Consider the following 15,390-nt stretch of genomic DNA (forward strand, 5'->3'; position numbering starts at 1 on the left):
TTTTTCATTTACTCTATCTTTTTGTTTCTCTTTCTCTGTGTTTGTCTCCCATTTCTTTCTCTCTTTTTCTCTCTTTCTTCCTTTGTTTATCTCTTCCGCTCTTTCTTTCTTTCTTTGTTTATCTTTTTCTATCTTTCTTTTTCTCTTTATGTCATTCTTTCTCCCTTTCGATCTTTCTTTTTCTTTTTTTTTTCTCTCTTCCTCTCTCTTTCTTCGTGTCCATGTATTCATAAGTTAAAAAATAATGTTACGGTATCTTTAACTTTAAAAGTCAACATTAAATTTATTGAACGTAATCTTATTTTATCTTTTACTCCATGTAACATCCCAAAACATAGTATAATATTATATCATAGATTAATCACATATAATAATATGATAGACCAGTTCACATAAAACTAATAAAGTATTTTAACAGTACAGTTATCCAAAATAACCATAAAATTAAAAACTTTACAGAACAACATAAGTCTGATACCAAATATAGACATAAATCGAACGGTGATACAACACTTTGTATAAACCAATCGATTTACAAAAGATAAACTAAACCTATTGACTGAATGGTCCAATCTAAAGCTATACACAACTGATGACCTAGCGGTCTTAACCTAAGCAACATGATCCTCGCCTTCCAACGCTTGCTCCACCGAACACTCATCGCCTTCTGCTCACATCTACAGGATGATCATTGCAAAAGAAAAGATAACCAGACGGACAAAATAAGACAAAACAAGAAAGTAGGGTAAGCTAATGTAATTTAATTATAAACACATATACACAATTCATGCAAGTTCAATACGTATGAAACCGAACGGTACATCATGCAAACACTGAATACAATTAATCACATACAAACTGAACACCACCATTCATATATATATATATATATATATATATATATATATATATATATATATATATATATATATATATATATATATATATATATCAAAACCGAACACTATGTCTTGACCATCCGGATTGTATGAATATGTAGCTACAGTCGTCTTGGCACTTGTGGTAGTGTAACAGCTGACACCAATCAAACTACTACCCAAGGTTAATCCCATAATACCTACCTTGGCACCCTGAGGTGGTAGGACCTCCTTCTATTCTCACAAATGATATACCTCTCTCTATGTGAGAATGATACTCATAGAATTTCAGGATGAACACCATCTTAGTATCCATATTCATACTTTACAATTCAATAACCATACACGAGACATTCTGCCTTGGAATTCTCTTCCACAGTATTCAAAAGTCCAACATTCTCATATTTAACACAATCTATCATTCATCAATTATATTTTCATTCACAGAATAAAGAGAACATGTGAACGTTGGAGACCGAACACTTTCACATTACCCAACCGAGAGAACCGAACGGTTCATAAGAGACAAAACAGAAGAAACTGACCGAACGCTATTATTGACCGACCACCATAGAAACCAACTACTAGGAACTTATCCCAACCCAAAGAGCTTAGACCGTACATTCATAGCTCAAACCGAAACCCTTAAAAACTTATACCGAACAATATACTAGACCGAGTACTTAGAGATTATTGGATACTCTATTCATACCGAACACTAGTCTAATATTCAAACACTATGATTAGACTGAACGATCATAAATAGATAATACCTAATAGACCGAACCTAGTTAATGACTGAGTACGTAACATCGCCGAATGGTCAACAAAACAAAACTCTGAATAATACTCCTTAAACCAAAACAAGATATTTTTCTTAATTTTTAAAACCTCCAAACTTGATTTCTAATTTATTTTAAACCTATTCCACTGAACCTATTACACACTGCTCACCACTCACATTTTCACATACTCTCTTCCCAAACAGAACTGACCGAACATTCTACAACAGGAAACTCCAACCCAGTTCACATGTCTCGGCCAAACACGGAATTTGAATACAATTCAATCAAACATACCATTATTCATACATGCAAGCATACACACATCAATTCCAAACACAGAAAAATATAATTAAATCACTAGCTTCCCTTACCTTGAATAAATTAGGCACTTCCTAAGCTTCCACCACTTTGACTAACCAACAACCACTTCTAAAGCAACCTATTACAATTTTGATCGGTGAAAAGGGACATACCAGAGGATCAAAACAGAAACAGCTTCAGAGAGAGATAGATGAAGAACACATGCAAGCTGCACAGTGCTTGCATGTTCCAAAAAATACCGAAACTTAAAAAAAACGAATGAGTTTACTTACCCACTTCACACAACAACTAGATTGATGGAAAATAACTTCTTGCCACCAAGGAATAACTCACACACAGCCTAGATGATGATCAGAAGAAGGAGGAAGTGAGAATTTGTAGAGAGAAGAAGGAGAATTGTAGAGAGAAGGAGGAGAAACTCGGAAATTTGGAGAGAAGAGGTACATGCAGAAAGTGGCTCGGCATTTGAAGAAATTTCTTATATACTACCGTAAAAAATCGATCAGCCAATCAGCTACATACACCTGTCTTCCACTTTCTGAATTTTCTAAACCCTTACCCCTACACCTGGCTTCCACTCACTGTTGAATTTAATGGTTCTGACACTTCATCATATTATCTCTTTGTTTTATTTTTGTATTTTCTTTTTTTCTTAGTATCTTTTCTAATATATGTATGTGTATATATTTGTACGTATGTGTGTATGTGTGTATCTATGTATGTATGTGTGTATATGTGTATGCCTGTGTGTATGTCTATATGTGTGTGTTTGTATGTATGTATTTATGTATGTGTATATGTACTTACTATTTTATAATTATGTAATTAATGTCTATAACTATGATTTATACTTTTGAAAAAAAATTATTTAATGAATGTTATATTTATTCAACTTTTACACCTAACAAATTCCACACCAACACATCCTTATGTAATAAAAATCCACAAGTGTAATAATAGAATATCTTGCCTTTTACTATGCAACCAAGACAAAACTTCTCATCTTTATTGAAAAATTGTATCCCACAATTTAAGTTTGACAAGACTTCTCTATTGTGTATTGAGAGATGGCGTGACTCAAGAATGTGTCAAAATTTACATGCACTCTACCACCACCATAAGACTTCTAAGCTTTATTGGATAACTGTGTCACACAAATGTCAAATTCCATTATACTTGACTTTGACATATATTTGGATACAAGGTTGGTAAGGAAACATGTCAACAATTGCACTCTGTTACCAAAACAAAACTTCTCAACTTTATTGGGTATGCGTTTCACACACATGTTATGTTTTATTAAAGTTGACTATAACATGTATTGGCATACATGGTGGCACAAGACACATGTCAACAATTACATATGCACTTTGCTATTAAGACAAGACTTTCCACTTTTATTGGGTAAGTGTGCCACACATATGTCGGGTTTAATTAGACTTGACTTTGATGTGTATTAGAAAACGGGGTGGCTCAAAACACGTGTCAACAATTTCACATGCATCTGCCACCAAGACCAAACTTTTCAACTTTATTGGGTAAGTGTCTCACAAAGAGGTCAAGTTTTATTACCCTTGACTCTTATGTGTATTGGGAGATAGGTTGACACAAGACATATGTCAACAATTGCACATGCAATCTACTACCAAGACAATACTTATCGACTTTAGTAGGTAAGCGTGCCACACAAATATCAACTTTTATTATACTTAACTTTGACGTGTATTGGGAGATGGGGAACTCAAGATACATGTCGAAAATTACACTCTACCACTAAGACAAGACTTTTCGAGCTTTATTGGGAATGATACTTACCCTACAAATGCCATCATACACAATAGTTCGACCATAATTTGCCATCGTATTAGCGAGCGTAATAAATCCAATCATTTCCTTCTCTCTCTGTATATAAAACATAGACACTCATTATCTTTACGTGTAATACTTAGGCATCAACAAGATGGAGAACTACTCAAATTCATACCTCACAACCTTATTTGCAAATGGAAAAATCAAGCTATGTGAAGATGGTGTCCAATTTCAATGTGCAAGTCCAATACTTTTTCAGATACCATATAATTGCACATTCAAGCCCCTTAAGAAAAAAATGTGCACAATTTTGGAACTTCCAATCAACACATCCTTCCACAACTTGTACTTTTGAAAACCAAGAATGATTGACCAAGGATACATTATATATGATGAAACTCAAATATCAACATATTATGATGTTTTACAAATGATAAATTGTAAGTTTATATTTCCTATTAACACAATCATTAAATTGTATACTCATCTTGTCTACACTAGCAATAATCTATTTTGGAGAGCCTATGAAAAGGATAACTATTTTGGTTATAGGATTGATGTCCTATACTCAAAGAACTCAAGATTGTGTGGATGACCGGACGAACCTTGAAGACTGGGAAAACCTTGCAGACCGGACGGACGGATGCTGCTCCAAGCATTAGGTTGAAGACCGATCAGACGTTTCTCCATGCACTCCAAGTGGTCGTCCTCCTCTTTCTCCAAGCCGAGCGGACAAGTACCTGTCAAAGGCACTCCGACTATCAAGTTAGTAATGTAACCGAGCGGTAAGTAATGCATGTATATAGTGCATCATGTCTAAAGTCATACCTGAGACCTTTATTTATACTAGTTATGATGGGCTTTTACCTTTTGTCGACCTAATGACGATCCAATCGCACCTTAACCTTCATTAGGGGTTTAATGAGTCATTATCGTTTATAATCTAATCATGCGGTCAGCTTGGCCTAGATGGTCGGTCGGCATAGTAGCTGCGCAGCTGGCCTAATAATTAGCCGTTGAGTCGGCCTTGTCTAGGGACTGCCTAGTCCGGTGGTGCGTGGAGGTCGTTCGGTAAGTGATGGAGCATGGAGATCGAAAGGTGTCGGTCGGTGCATGAGGGAGCAAGGAGACTGTACGGAACACCAGCCCCCCAAGCCCGAGCATGATGTTAATCTGCGAAGGGGTTCTATACATGGCCTTCCTGGAAAGGGCGGGTTCTTTGGGTGGCTTTCATCCCTATGCATTCTTTGTTCGTTTGATTAAGATGAGTGGAACACAAAACCGGGTCATGCCCTTGTGAGCCGAGCTGGGTAGGCTACCGATCTTGTTCAAGTGACATGACGTGGAGACCGACAGTCATTAAATTTCGGTGGAGCTGGTCGGGGTTCCTCTAGAGCATGACCGAATGGTTAAATATTTGTAGTACATAAGGATCCACTTTCGCCGACATCTGGTGAGGCTGACCGAGATTCGTTCGTTGTATGGTTAAACCGTTGTCGATGGAAATGAGGCCACGAGAGGCCGAGTTGAGTCGGACGATTGAGGCTCCATTTTTAGGCCAAATGGTTGGCCAAATACTTGTGAGGACATGTTTAAGGTATGACTGGGCGGACGAGACCAGTGGAGGCCGAGAAATTGAGGTCGAACGCTTGATACCACACTAGTCCGAGCCATTGAGGCTGGATGGCCGCGAGGTTATGGCTGAATGGCCGAATGGCTAAGAGGTTGAGGCCAAATGGCTGAAAATTTGAGGCCAAATGGCCGAGACGTTGAGGCCGGATGACTAAAAAGTTAAGGCCGAATGCATACGTTGATGCCAAATGGCCGAATAATGGATGCCACATTTAGCTAAGTCCCTGTGAGGCCATGTAAGGCCGGGCGGTTGAGGCCGAAAGGTTGGCCGAGAGATAGAGACCGAATGGCCGAGAGCTGTAGGCCGAATGGCCAAGAGCTTGAGGCCGGAGTTCGATCGATCGAGGCCGGGTGGCCGAATGGTTGAGGTCGGATGGTCGAGAGCTAGAGGCCGAATGGCCAAATGCTGGATGTCAAACTTGGCTAAGTCTGTGAGGCCGGATGGCCGAGAACTAGAGGTCGAATGACCGAGAGTTTGAGGCCGGATGACCGAGCACTTGAGGCCGAAAGGTCGGCCGAGAGCTAAAGGCCGAATGGCCAGGAGCTTGAGACCGAATGGTCGAGCAGTTGAGGCCGGATGGGCAAATGCTGGATGCTAAATTTGGCTAAGTCCGTGAGGCCGGATGGCCGAGAACTAGAGGCCGAATGACCGAGAGCTTGAGGCCGAATGGCCGAGTAGTTGAGGCTGGATGGCCGAGCAGTTGAGGTCGGATGGTCGAACAATTGAGGCTGAAAGATTGGCTGAGAGCTAGAGGCCGAATGACCGAGAGCTTGAGGCCGGATGTCCGAGAGCTTGAGGCTAGATGAACGAGCAGTTGGAGGCCGAATGGCCGAGAGCTTGAGGCTGAAAGGTTGGTCGGCCGAGGCCGGATGGCCGAATGGTTGAGGCCGGATGACCGAGAGCTGAAGGCCGAATGGTCGAGAGCTAGAGGCTGGATGGCTGAGTAATTGAGGTCGGATGGCCGAACGATTGAGGCCAAAAGGTTGGCCGAGAGCTGGAGGCCTAATGGCCGGAGCTTGAGGCCGAATGGCTGAGTAGTTAAGGTCGGATGATCGAATGATTGAGATCGGATGACCGAGAGCTAGAGGTCGAATGGTCAGTCGACCAAGGTCGGATGGCCGAAGGGTTGAGATTTGATCATTTGTGCAACATTAGTATGAGATTTGATTTGAAGTGTATCATGCACAAGGTGATTATTAACTACTTTTACTTTATAATGAATGATAAATGACTTCACATTTTATTAGTTGGGTTATGTTTTTGTTAAAATTCATTAAACATTCAATTGTATTAGATTAACATCATTTTAAGGTTGTCATATCTGAAGGTGAAACTCTAACTATATGGACTCTCCATTATGGTTATTGTTCCGTACGGTCTCCCTGCTCCTTCATGCACTGACCAGCACTGTTCGGTCTCCACGCTCCATCGCTTATCGAATGACCTCCCCGCACCACCGGACTAGGCAGTCCCCAGACAAGGCTGACTGAGCGGCTAATTATTAGGCCGGCCGCCCATCTACTAGGCCGACCGGCCACCTAGGCCAAGCTGACCACATGATTAGATTATAAACGATAATGACTCATTAAGCCCCTAATGAAGGTTAAGGTGCGATTGGGTCGTCATTAAACTGACAAAAGGTAAAAGTCCATCACAACTAGTATAAATAAAGGTTTCAGGTATGACTTTAGACATGATGCACTATATACATGCATTACTTATCGCTCGATTACATTACTAACTTGAGCGTCAGAGTGCCTTTGACAGGTGTCGCCCGCCCCGCTTGGAGAAGGAGGAGGATGACCACCTGGAGTGCATGGAGAAACGTCCGATCGGTCTTTAACCTAATGCCTAGAGCAATGTCCGCCCACCCGTCCAATATGCAAGGTTTGCCCAGTCTTCAAGGTTCGTCCGGTCATCCACACAATCTTAAGTGTTTTGAGTATATGACATCAACCCTATAACTGAAACACCAAGTGTACTATGTCAAAAAAAATTCAAAAAACTACATGAAATGATTATGAAAAACAAAAAATATCTTCACATTTAAATAATTAAGTATAAAAACTAAATCTTTAAAAATATTCCTTTCCATTTACATATTTAAATACAATAAAAATAATCAAATTTATTTTAAATATTTTAAGTTGTTATATTTTAAATTATAACTATTCTTTTACAAATAAAAATAGTTGTTGTAAGAAATCGTTAGAAAATATAATTTAGTATTTTTTTAATCAAAAAATAAACCAAATTGTAGATAATAAAAAAATTAAAATTATATAAAAGTAGTAATTATAATTCAGGAGACTAAATTGTAGAAAAATTTAAGAATAAAAAATAAAATTAATATTTTATGAAAAGTTAGGAACTAAAACTATAATAATTCCGTTTTATTTGAGAAGGAGAATACCTACCAGACATCTTGGTACAAGTAGAAACTTAAGACATAAAATAAAGAGACAAAAGAAAGTGGTGGGAATGTGTTTGGGTGTGCTCCTATTTATAGACTCTTTAAGGCAACTCTGTAAAATTAATTTTAGTTAGGTGTCCTAAATTTATTATCTTAGGTTGTTGATTATGACAGGGTAACCTAAAGAAACAGACATAGAGTAATCTTCAAATGCAAGACGTGGATATAAGCAAGCACCTTGCAAATCTAGAAATGTAGAATAATTATTTTTGAAATTAGGTAAGATTCAATTTATTTTAATTAATACATATAGTTGTCATTTGATTTCATAAAGTACAGTCATTGCTAATAATCATTTATCATACTTCCCACCTGATGTGACACTTAAAAAATTAATAACCACCCAAAAATATATTCACCGATATTTTAAAGTGATAATAAATCCTATATAGTTAAACTTTTTACCTAAATAAAGGGTTTAAAAAAAACTTAATATTATATATATATATATATATATATATATATATATATTAATGTTGAGATAATTTAATTAAAATATATGTTCTATATGTCTATATCACAACAAAACCTAAATTTTATAACCAACACAACTTAAAATATGACTTACAAAATGTTGAGGTTAGAAAAATATTTACTTTGCTTAAAAGTTACAAAAGTGCAGCAACTTTAACTAAATTTGACAGCTTGACCTTTATTTACTAAAATAGTTATAACTGGATATAGACCTCGTTTTTAGGTCATTCCAAAGCTAAAACGAAGCTAACATCCAATGGCATAACTTTCATGATGGGCTATCGGAGAATCCACTAAGTGAACTTTTCACAATAAAAGTCACTTTCTCCATGTCTCAAATTCGTTCAGCAAATTTACGTAGAAAATTATTGACTTTTTGCAAAGTTTTAAATTGCTCAAACATTTTAAATTGGCATTATAATATATACAACAATTACACATACTGACATAGATTTCAACCACTTATTATTATTATTATTAAAATTTAGCATAACAACCTAAAGCAAAATGAAAAGTCTTTAACAGAGAATTACCTAATTTCAACCGATAACTTTCATTTAACATTTATAAGTTTTTACTGGGTTGAAATTAAAACCAAGAGTACTTTATTTCCAACATTGTCATTCAATATCTAATTTTCTAAATTTAAGATTACTTAGTAAAATTCATATACAAGTTAAATTCCCAACCTAATATTAATATGAACAAATTTTCAACTTGCACCAACATTACAAATCTAATTCAAATAAAAGTAAGTTAACTAACTACCTATCTTGGAAATGAATTTAGATTTAGAGAAATATCAATAATTAGGTTTCAATATTAATCTATAAGATTTTAATTCCAAAACAACTAAAACATAAATTACAAACAATCTAAATGTTAATTTAGAAAAATCAAAGTTCTTAACTTCACAATTAAGAAGGAATATGAAAATTAAAATACAACAAATCTCATCTTATAAGTCAATTTTATAAGATTGAGTTAGACTTAAAGTCTAATTCTCAATATAGTATATGAGTCATCTAAAGTCTATTATAGTAAAATTCGTTGTTCATTAGGTCTATTGTGTCACTCGTTATTGGGTTACTAGGAAATCACTAATTAATGTATAGTTTCATGCTTGAGATGTATATGTCTCGAGTAAAGGATGTGTTTGAAATCCCACACCAACTAAAGATAATTTTTTTTTACAATATATAAGTTAATGCAAACCTCACATTACAAATTAGTGTATTAAGGTTAAATGAAGTTTAAAGTTCACTTTAAAAACAAAATAAACTTATTATGTTTCAAAACTAAATTAGGTGGTTACAATCATCCACAAATATAATTCAATCATAGAGAATATGAAAAATGAGGTTAGACTTCTAAACATAAGAAGAAAGGATAAAGAAAAAAAAACATGACTAATTTTGCTTTTCAATAAAAAAGATGAAATTAAATGAAGATGAGTAGAATTTAAAAGGTTTTGTGTGAAAGAATCAACACATGCAATTTATAGTTATATTGATTATTATTTTCTTCTATGTAGTGATGTTGGTTTCTTAGTGGATGTTCACTATAGTTCACTCCTAATATAAAGAAGAAAGTAGTAGGAAAATATTATAAAAATGAAAAGTTTATTTAAGAGTTGTCTCCACAATTTAATAAGTCTATAAAATGTATATGAGACTTGAGTAATTGTGTATGATTATTGCAGAAAAAAATTGTATGAGAAGGCTTACGGTTTTTTTCAAGAAAAATTATATGAAAATTTACAATTTTTGTTAGAAAAAATGTATGTTGAATAATAATACTCATGGATGTAAAGTTTGAGGTGTGAATTATGTTAGATTTATTTTATGTTTTTATTTTTGCTCTTATATGTGAGTGTGTTTTTGTTTACAGAAATTAATAAGAACCATTAAGTATTTATATTTAACCGTCTGTTTGTCTTATTTTCATGTTATCAACTATTAACATTTTATAAAAGAAAAATACACTTAGACTCTATTTTAGGAAGACTCTTGTATGAAATTAATTAAACTCATATTTTGTACACGCCATATAACATTTCACTTCACAAGTATGATAGGGTAAATTCTTTCTACCTACGAGGCACAATATTATTTCACACCTCCTCCAAGTTATAGGAACTCCACAACTATCACCCCCTAGTATCTTCCTTTACATGAGTACAATATTAGTAGAATTAGGATAACCTCATCCTCATAGTCTTCATTCAATATACATCCTAAAATTATTCAATGTAGTATTTCCTCCTTGAAAATAACTACATTCACATTTCATACATTCCACAGTTAACATTCCATAATATATTTTGGTAACCTCTAAGTTTTATTCAGTCACTCACACATTCACAATAGATTTTGACCAACATTCAAACTCTACTCGGCTACATGCATCTATAATAGATTTTGGCTAACACCTAAACACTACTCAGTCACACACATCCACCCATTTTATTTTTAAACCTTAAATCATTTATCATATTTCTAAAATCTTCTACTCCCATTCAATATGCATACAAACTCGTTCAACGAGACAAATTTGAAACTTTTCTTACCTAGGCTCACTCAACAAACATCCCTACTCATTCAACGTACACCTTTGGAGGTATATTTACCTAGTGATTGTTTGACGTGCCTAGCTACCAATCTCCTATAAGTTCTCCAGATTTTAATATCTCAAATTTCGCTCAACGAGGGTATTGGCTCCCTCAATGATCAAATACGGGAAGCTTTTAACCAAATAATTCTCCTAGTTAGGCTATACTCGCCTAGTGATCTAACCACCTTAAATTCTATAGATTTTGTTAAAATACATTTCATTTTAAAAGTCTTTTACTTGCCCTAAGGTGACCTAAACCCTATGAGCCTTGTTTATAAGGCTTGTCCAACTAGTTTTAGCTCACTCAACAAGTAAAGTGACATGAGTTATCTATATTTTCATTAGTTGATTTTCTCTCAACAATTAATTAGTTTGTCTAAGAAGTCTGCACAATTTCAAAAACTCAATTAATACAATAGATAAATCAATTGGTCTATTATGATCACTAATATTTTTTTCTCTTGCTAAAATTGCTTTAATTAGTTTAAAGGTAACTTTAAATATTTCATTAACTCAAAAGAGGTGCCCTTATTTATCAATACTCACACAACAACACAAGTTATAATCCAACTATACTCAATTTAACAACTCATACAAAATCAAAATCTATCAACATAGAACAAATTATCTCAATTCATATGAGCAATGGATCAAATTTTTCTTATAACCTATTCATTTGAACCAAAAACACATGCTCTCTTTACCTGAATTGAGCTTCTGACCAACTATGTCCTCAAAAACTCTAACTCTCACATGTACTCTAACTATGTAGAAAAAAATTTTGATCAACAATTTGAACCAAAAATAAACTATCTCAATTCAGATGAACAATGGATCAAAATTTTCTTATAACCTATTCATTTGAACCAAAAACACATGCTTCTTTTACCTGAATTAAGCTTCTGACCAGCTATATCCTCAAGAACTCTAACTCTCACATATACTCTAATTATGTAGAAAAAATTTTGATCAATAATTTGAACATATCCTAACAATTATAATCAAACAAAAATTAATTTTGAACCCTTTGAATAAATTGCAAATGTCATCTAACACAATGCAAAACATATAAAAATTGACTTAAAAAAATGATAAAAATGATCTTACTAAAAATATTTTTTTTATAAATTAAAATTGTATTACTCTATGTGAATACTCATAAATAGTTATCTTAAGAAAAAATAACATAGAGATAAAAACGTATATAAAATGTAGAAAAAAGAGAGATAATTTTAGAAAAATAGTAATTTTTATAAAATAAAACTTAACAAATTATTTTTTCTATTTATAAATGTTATATTTTAATAATAAAATATTCAAGTTCAATTTATAAAAATATCAGCATCACTGTTAACTATTTTCTAGATTGTTGTATTATATGCAGAAAATAAGATTATTAAAAACTAATTTCATTGAGTAGGTGATATATATTTAGATTTATAAAAATTTGGCGACGGTGAAAGTTGGAACGGTTGGGCGTTGGTTTGCTTAGAGTTTCATCGATATATAAATTCTTGAGTAAGACCATTTCATTTTTTTTACACGTACTTTCCGAATAAACTTTCCTTCTTTATTTGCTTTTTATAATCTTAAGATAATATTAATTGTTGTTACATTTATCTTTACATTATTTGATACAGTAATTACACATGCAAATAATAATAAATGAAACTATTATTTTTAAATTGGTATATTATATTTCAAAATAAATAAATGCATAAATATATTTCATTGAATGTTTTTAGAATGTAATTGCAATTGAAACTCCAAATAGTCGATAAATAGAGATAATAAAGAGTAATAATTTATTTTTCATGGATAATTTTATAATTTTAATATATTTTAGTACATTGAATTAGTTTTATCTCATATTGTTTTATTTTTAAAGTTTTATTTTTATGGAACTGTTTAAATTGATTGAATTTTTATTTTCTTACTTAGACTGAGTATTTTAATTATTACAAAATATGAAATTTATTTTAATATTAAGCAACATTTAATAACTTAAAAGTATTAAATTGATACTTTTGATTAAAGTCTTCTAAGATGTTTGCATTGATGTTGACAGCGTCCTTTTTGTAATGATATTAATTAGGATGAATTTTAATTGATATTTATTAGAATTATTTAAACTAAAAGGATTGCTATTAAAAAAACCTTGACCACCTCTAAAGAAAATAATATTGGTAACGTCTATTGAAAAACAGTATTTGTAAACATAACATTAATTGAAAAGGATGTGATTAATATTTGTAGTAAAATATTTTCATTGATATTGGTTAATAAATGTTAACATTGTGTGTAAAATAATCTTGACTTATAATTGAAAAAATAATCTCAACTCAAATACTGTTATTAGCACCAACCAAAAGCTATATATTAATGTTGGCTACAAAACTTTTGACTTACAACAATCTGGTCTTAGTTGGCAAAAAAATAATTTTTATCAATATTGATAAAAAAAATTAACATCTACTTAAAATAAATACATTTAATTTCAATTAAGAAAGTTATTTGTTATCAATGGGAAAAACATCATTTATGTTGAATAAGAGATATAAAAAAAAGTAACAATTGATGTTTAAACGAGATATAAAAAAACAATTATGTAATAACTCCAAAACATAATCAAAATTCAATTGAGACCTATTTTATCATTTATAATATTTTTAACAAGTTTACAATTATCAATTACGACCACCTATTTTATATATTTTTTTCTTCAATCGTTTCAACTCAAACAGATTATGTAAAACTCAAATTGTCATTCCATAAAATGACAACATCTCAAGCACAGTTCAATAAACTTATTCACACAATCCTACAAAGTTTCAAGTACTATTTTAAAAGTAGTCATCAAAGCTCCACATAACATGCAATTCCATGAATCAACTTAATATATGCTTGACTTTAATGAAATTAAATTTACTCATAAATCCAAATTCAAATATAAAATAAAGTAATGAACAAACTTTTTATGTCAACATGCACAAAATTTCTATAAAATCATTAATCCCACAAAAGCCATTCAATATTTCTTAATCATTCACAAAAGTTTTATCAATAGCCTAATTTCATATATGCATGAAAATAATTATTCATATACACTTCAACTAAATTCTTAAATTTAACTGGTTATTAATAGTATGACTTCTTTTACACTAATTCCTAAGACAATTAAATTATATTAGGTATAAGCTAAACATTCACAAAATACAATAATTCATATAAATACACATAAAATAATTGATATTATATTCAATTATTCGGATACATATCGTTGGCATTGAGTTTCACTGTAAACGTACACTTATAGTAATACTTATATTTTTGTAGAGTCACAACTAAAGGGGTTATCACCCTACTACTTACAAGGTTAGTCTCTTTCGCACCTAGGATCAAAAGAGTCGAGCGACTAGGACCTTTTGTCATTCTCTCTCTCTCACTAATTCCTCTTTATATGAGTTAAATGATTAGTAGTATATCAGGATACCCCATTGTTGAACCCTCAATGTCAGTACATACACAATCACATCACCACAAATAATTTCTCTTTGAAATTCTCATAACAGCATCACCATACATCCAAAAAATATCACCACCTCAACAAATCCGCATAGTACTCATGCACATATATAAAGTCCATTTTAAATCTAATTCAAACAATCAAAGAAGACAAATTAGAGTCACACACAGACACTAACGCTTGGAGGTGGCGCTCAGCGCCATACTTCTCGTAAAAGGTGGCACTCAACGCCCTAGAGTTAAAATGCTTCAGATCTGCAATACAATATGACACTCAACGACATCCTGACACTACTTAATGCTAAACCATTCACAAAAATAGGATCTCATGGACACCTTGGCTTCGCTCATCATTATACCCTTCGATATATATGGTGTTCAATGGTTCAAAATTGACACTCAACGACCTATAGCTAAAATGCTCCCAAACATGTCAAATGAATTGGTGCTCAATGCCAATATGCCATCGCTCAATGCTGCGTCAGATCACAACAAATGAAAACTCAGTGTTTTGGGAATTAGGACATGCTCAAATGAACAAATTGGTATTCCCTTATTAGTACTTTGAAAAAAAAAACAACATTTAATGTCAGTGCACATACCAATGAATTCAATTGGCTATATCATAAGTTCCCCAATCAACACAACTCAACCAAAACAATTAAACACTATAAACATCCAATATCCCAATTCAACATTTAATTTTATTATACCATTCAATCATGAAATGATAGATTTTAAGATATTTATAACATTAAAACAATTAGCTTCTCTTACCTAAGAAACATACGAACATGATTTAAGGAACCCCAAAACCCTTTAAGCTCACAAGATGTCATGGCTATACCTTGGAACAACATAAAAAACGATCAATACATA

Source organism: Vigna umbellata, chromosome 1, assembly GCF_029865625.1.
Source record: "Vigna umbellata cultivar VRB3 chromosome 1, Vumbellata_1.0, whole genome shotgun sequence".
NCBI lineage: Eukaryota > Viridiplantae > Streptophyta > Magnoliopsida > Fabales > Fabaceae > Vigna > Vigna umbellata.